The following is a 6,561-nucleotide window of genomic DNA, read 5'->3' on the forward strand; positions in this document are numbered from 1 at the left end:
TGTGTCTCTCTTTCTGTATCTCTGTGTGTGTGTGTGTGTGTCTCTGTGTGTGTGTGTGTGTGTGTCTCTCTCTCTCTCTCTCTCTCTCTTTCTGTCTCTGTGTGTGTGTGTCACTCTCTGTCTGTGTGTGTGTGTGTGTCTCTCTCTTTCTGTATCTCTGTGTGTGTCTCTCTGTGTGTGTGTCTCTCTCTGTGTGTCTCTCTCTCTCTCTCTCTTTCTCTCTCTCTGTGTGTGTGTGTGTGTCTCTCTCTCTCTCTTTCTGTATCTCTGTGTGTGTGAGTGTGTAATCAATGTAACAATGAAACTCCGCACCTAGTTCTAGAACTTTTCTTTCCAAATGAAGTGGACACACAAATGGAAACTAACCACCCCTCTTGTTTAAGTGAAATAAATACTTTTAAACTTCGGGGTGGATGGGACCCCGGCCAAACGAAAACTGCCCCCTGATGACGTCAGCAGGGAGGAGTTTCCAGGATTAGCGATTCAGATGCGCGTGTTGCTCTAGACTGACTGGGTTCAGCTGCCTCATAGTTTCAGACTGATGGATTGATGAGCAATGTCATGGACTCGTACTGAGTGCTCCATAAAGCGTGTTTATAAAAAAAAAAAATAGGATTCAGATGTTGCATCGCGCTGTGTTTTTAAATGTAAACGTTCTCAGTTAACAGTAGCATAAAAAGCATTCTGCCCAGTCAGTATGGGGTTAATAAAACCCTACACGCACAAGCACACGCACACGCACACGCACAAGGCAGCAATGCCAGCAGACTGACTACTGAGAAAGGAGGACTCGATTAAATATTGATGTAAAATGACAGGAGAATGCAGAGAGACTACACGAGACAAGCTCAGACTGCATGGATTTTGCAAGACGAATTCTGGCTTTACCAAATATCGCACCATATAAAGATATGTGTTAATCTGCGAGAAGCGCTGACGCACAGTAACGCGCCAGTGACATTTCACTGTACAAAACTCACATCACGGAAACGTACTGCTAAACTCAGCTGACAGAGCACATGTCAGTCTGATTTAAATTGAAGTAATGCATCATCGACGCCAGTTCTGGGCGCTGTAACGTAGCCCTGAATCTTCGCCTTTTTTCCCTTTAAATAAAATGACTTGTTTGGTTCTGTATTTTTTGTTTAGCGCAGGCGCGGTGGCCAAGTGGTAAGGCGTCGGTCTCGTAAACCGAAGATCGCGGGTTCGAATCCCGTCCGTGCCTGAGTTTCAGAGGGAAGCAATTTTATTGTAGTTTTTTTTAAATTTTGTAAATTGTTACCCGATGAAGATGAAAATACCGGAATATATAACGAAAGTGCATATCGCCAGTATTCATGATGTAATCTCAATAGCGTTTCTCAAATATTGAAATAAAATCGGCCAAAATTTAAAATCTATGTCTTGTGTAGATTAACTATCAGTCTCAGCCTTATTATTATAATTTCATAACAGGAAAACAATTAACAAAATAATGTTGCTTAAACTCCTCAGCAATTAGTTCACAAACACAAATCCTGTGCGAGTTTACAGCGGTGTAGACCCACAGCAAGCCACCAGGGGGCAGACAATCCCATTAAAATGTAGGATCGCCACCATGTAAGTGACGTCTTGCCAGACAGGGGTCACGTAAGGTAGCTTAACCGTTGCAACTATACTTACACAGCAGATTCAGCAGTTTTAAAAACACAGACAAGCATGGTTTCTTTTCTTTTTTTTCTGTGGTTTAACAAGACCGACTATTATGAGAATAGCTCGTCCTTAAATAAAATACAGTAATAGTACACAGTCTTATAAGGGAGTCATTGTAACGTGTCGAGCATTGAAAGCAGAAGGGTCGGTCCTCTGGTACCCGCTCCGGTGCATTGCAAACAGAGCACACGTTAGAACGGAGACGGGTCTTCTAGAACCTCCGGGGACTGAGACACGTGGTTCTAGATAAACGCGCAGGTCCAGGCTCGCTCAGCTAGACCACGTCGATATATCTAGAAACACATGATTCTAAGAGACATTCATCGAGCGCCCGCCTCCCTTTCAAAGTGATGGAAATGACCGGGTCCTGACGTCCTCTGGAGTTCTAGGAATTCCCCTACCCAGTTTCTATATTAGGAGGTGATTTCTAGGGAATCGCATGCCTCCTTATACAGAGACTCGTGTGATAAACTAGTTTTTTTTTTTTTTTTTTTTTTTTAAAGAAACTGCAGAACGCCTCTTGTCGCCGCGGTTACAGAATCGCAAACGGGGTTTGTGTTTTTCTCTTCAATCCGGATCCAGGTACGGTACTGTGGAAACGCTGGGACTTACTGGATTTCAGGAGTCTCACAGAGCCTGGTCGAAATGGAGCATTTAGTTAGTAAGGTTTCGCGGATTACTGAAGAAAAGAAAGGCTTTAGTTTATTTTGGATGGCTCCCTCCCGCTCCACCTCTCCCTCACCCGTCCTCTTCTGAGCTCTTGTTCTTCTGTGGCGTGGTCACGGAGTGAGTTGTGGGGGGCTCGCTCGCCCGCAAGGCGATCTTTGAAGTGTAATGAGTCAGTCTGTCTCTGCAAGGGAAGCGAATAGCGAGGCAGCAACCCTGAGTCTGTAAAACACGCAGTACGTGCCTGGTGAGCGACCGGACCCGGAGCTGGGCTGGGCTGGGCTGGGTAAGTTCTGGTTTGTTCAGCAACGTTTTTGGAGCAAAGTAACATCGGCGTTGAAATGCAGGCAGAGGCGTGTTTCTCAGCACGTATGGTCAGTTTCACGTGTCAGTGCGAGCAGGTGTGAGCGACACAGAGAGAGAGAGAGAGACACACAGAGTGGGATTCAAACATTGCTATACAGTACAGCTTGAGTTGATATAAAAGAATGCTATGGCTTACAACAAGAATGCATTATTTTATTTGGGATTTTGAATCCACAGATGCATGCATTATCGGTCTATACGAGACTTAAGAGGCGCACAGACACACCGCCGTTAATCAGTGATGATGCTGTGGGAGATCGCAGACGGCTGGTCTGTCTCCATCTGAACTCTCCCGGGAGCTGGGGGTACCGGGGGGTGGGGGGCTGTCTGAGACACTTTCTGCTTCATCAATACACATTCACATGTACACACGAGGCTGCTGTTGTGCGTGTTTCTTCTTTGTAATCGATATCACAGCGTTGATATATAAACCACTGACGGGTTATTTGAAGACAGCTGTACTGCTGAACAGGACGATGGCATTCTTCTTTCTCATAATAAAACACCACAGATTGTAACTCTCCTATAATGAATGGGTCTAGTTACTTCACTGGAAAACGCAGTCGCGTCTGATTCTGTGGTGTAGCGTTATTCATCCGAAGATGTCTTAAGAGGGGTTTTAATACACTTAAAATCTAGATGCATGTGTATTTGAAGTGTTACGATGCGGGCACTGTTACCCTGTACTGTGTTCAAACTCGCTGTTTTTAAAGTAAGCCGTGCTCCTTGCCTAGTTTACTGGACGCAGATTCATCGTATTTCCAAACGTTTCTGGACAGTTCCGTTGTTACCAGGTCCGCAGATGAGAGACACACTGTTGCAAGTTAATCGAGACATTGTTAAACGTACAATAGAAACCAGTGAGGGCTGATACTGTGCTTATATCGTAATTAAACCCTGGACCAATACAAAACTGTTCGCTGTTGTTAAATCTATTGCATGTCTGTATTGTGATTTCAGACACGGCATTTATTTTATATACCCATTGGGATTTCAGACACGGGATTTTGGGGGCGAGGTGAGTTTGTATTTAATCCAACTGGCCCGCAAAGTCTCGTTTCTGTCTCTCACTATATCAAACCCGAGCAAACCAATGAAAGCAGCTTCTCATCACCGATTGAAAACAGAGCCAGAGCGGTCCTTCCTGTATTAAAAACCACTGCCCATAAACACGTGTCCGTCTCAGGAGACGACTGGAAGGAAGATTCAGCGTGTAAAAGACATTCCAGCGACGGGGGTAACGTGTGTTCAGAGCCCATGAGCTGCTCCTGTTCACCGCAGGGAAAATGAGGGGCTTTTGGGGGCAGTTGTGTTTCGGATCCAGCATCATAATGCCCCTAAAAATCCTTATTGCTCTTGCAGTAATCTGCTGTGTTCGACTGACCAAAGAGATGACCCCGCTGGGTAATAAACACGACTTCCCAGACACCTCGCAGGGAGAACGCACACAGCACAGGAATACGCAATTGCTTTAAAATGTGTCGTTTACTTTGTAATACATGCCCGGCTGTCGTCAATGTGACATGGGGGTGGGCGGGGTGTTCTTGTCTGGGCCCAGTTTTGCTGCTTCGTTGTATTTTTGTACACCACTTTTGTTTTTCTTTTAATACAAAGTAAGGATGAAATTAACCGTTTGCTACTATTTTTGGTATGTTGCGTACATTTTTTTTTCCTGAACAGCCTTGCAGTTGTGGTGTCTCGCGGTGCATGAAGCGCAGGGTGGTTTAATTCACCCGCTCGTGCGTTTAGATCAGTGGGGGTCCACCCTCTCCGTTCTGCATTATTTAGTGCATTACACACAGTACTATCATGAAACACGTGACAGCAAGTCTGATGGGCGTCTCTCTGGCTGTGTGTGCTGAAGTAAAAACGTTTCCTGTTTAATATCAAGAGTACCATTCTTTGAACATGCAATCATTATTATATATATATATATGACGACTGCGCGAGCAGAGGCACGAACTGTTCAGAGCACGACTGCACGAGCAGAGGCAGAGGCACGAACTGTTCAGAGCACGACTGCGCGAGCAGAGGCACGAACTGTTCACAGCACGACTGCGCGAGCAGAGGCAGAGGCACGAACTGTTCAGAGCACGACTGCACAAGCAGAGGCAGAGGCACGGACTGTTCAGAGCACGACTGCACAAGCAGAGGCAGAGGCACGAACTGTTCAGAGCACGACTGCACGAGCAGAGGCAGAAGCACAAACTGTTCAGAGCACGACTGCACAAGCAGAGGCACAAACTGTTCAGAGCACGACTGCACGAGCAGAGGCAGAGGCACGAACTGTTCAGAGCACGACTACGCGAGCAGAGGCAGAGGCACAGACTGTTCAGAGCACGACTGCACAAGCAGAGGCAGAGGCACGAACTGTTCAGAGCACGACTGCACAAGCAGAGGCAGAGGCACGAACTGTTCAGAGCACGACTGCACAAGCAGAGGCAGAGGCACGAACTGTTCAGAGCACGACTGCACAAGCAGAGGCAGAGGCACGAACTGTTCAGAGCACGACTGCACGAGCAGAGGCAGAGGCACAAACTGTTCACAGCACGACTGCACAAGCAGAGGCAGAGGCACGAACTGTTCAGAGCACGACTGCACGAGCAGAGGCAGAGGCACGGACTGTTCAGAGCACGACTGCACAAGCAGAGGCAGAGGCACGAACTGTTCAGAGCACGACTGCACAAGCAGAGGCAGAGGCACGAACTGTTCAGAGCACGACTGCACAAGCAGAGGCAGAGGCACGAACTGTTCAGAGCACGACTGCACAAGCAGAGGCAGAGGCACGAACTGTTCAGAGCACGACTGCACGAGCAGAGGCAGAGGCACGGACTGTTCAGAGCACGACTGCACAAGCAGAGGCAGAGGCACGAACTGTTCAGAGCACGACTGCACGAGCAGAGGCAGAGGCACGGACTGTTCAGAGCACGACTGCACAAGCAGAGGCAGAGGCACGAACTGTTCAGAGCACGACTGCACAAGCAGAGGCAGAGGCACAAACTGTTCACAGCACGACTGCACAAGCAGAGGCAGAGGCACGAACTGTTCACAGCACGACTGTTCATCCAGGGTTACACAATGGGATTACTGTCTATAGGGCAGACGTGAGGGCAGGCAGACTCTCAGCCAATCGGAAACTGAAACATTTTTTTAACCCTTTACATTCCAGGCACCCGTCCTGTAGATCACTACACTCACACTTGCACCCAAATCCTGTTCCATGATCTCAGTGCCGTGCCGATTGATTCTTTGATATCTAATACAAGACACAGGAAGAGGAGACGGTCACGCAGGGGCACGCTGCCGTCTAAAGCCGCCTCCTTGCCAGCCATTGGGATTTCACTGAAACCGACACAGAATATTTACATTTAAACCGTAATGCTTTTTCATTTTGTTGGTATTTAAATGAAAGGAAGCAACATCTGCAAATATTACAAAACCAATAAGAAACCAATAAGAAAACACTTAGGTGCACCTGAATTCATCTCCTGGGGCGGTCTTCTAGGGCTGCTAAATAACCGTGGTTTACAACATCGCAGCGGGCTCTGCTTTACAAAGGGGCCGGCGGGTTTCAGTAAAGACTGACTGGGACCCTGCTTTCAGAAAGGTCAACTCTAAAGACTTCATCTAAAGCACAGCAATACTTCCCAAAATCGCCTTGCTTTCAAATGGAGCAGTACATGCCGCAGAGAATATATTTCTATAAAACAGTGGTCTAAGAAAGTGCTTAAGCATGTCACTTGTCAGGGGACTATCGTAAAGCAGTCTACAGGTACTAGAGCAGTCACTGCAGCGTTGATTGCAATGGGTTTACTGGGGGAGAGCTGGACAGTACTG

At 47.2% G+C, this 6,561-nt stretch overlaps 1 non-coding gene across 1 annotated transcript; it reads left to right on the top strand.

Annotated features, from left to right (window-relative positions):
* Positions 1–1,153: 1,153 nt before the first annotated feature.
* trnat-cgu (transfer RNA threonine (anticodon CGU)) lies at positions 1,154–1,225 on the top strand. Its single transcript has one exon. It is a non-coding gene; the product is annotated as a tRNA-Thr (tRNA).
* Positions 1,226–6,561: the final 5,336 nt, after the last annotated feature.

The sequence above is a fragment of the Acipenser ruthenus genome, chromosome 13 (genome assembly GCF_902713425.1).
Source record: "Acipenser ruthenus chromosome 13, fAciRut3.2 maternal haplotype, whole genome shotgun sequence".
Classification (NCBI taxonomy): Eukaryota; Metazoa; Chordata; class Actinopteri; order Acipenseriformes; family Acipenseridae; genus Acipenser; species Acipenser ruthenus.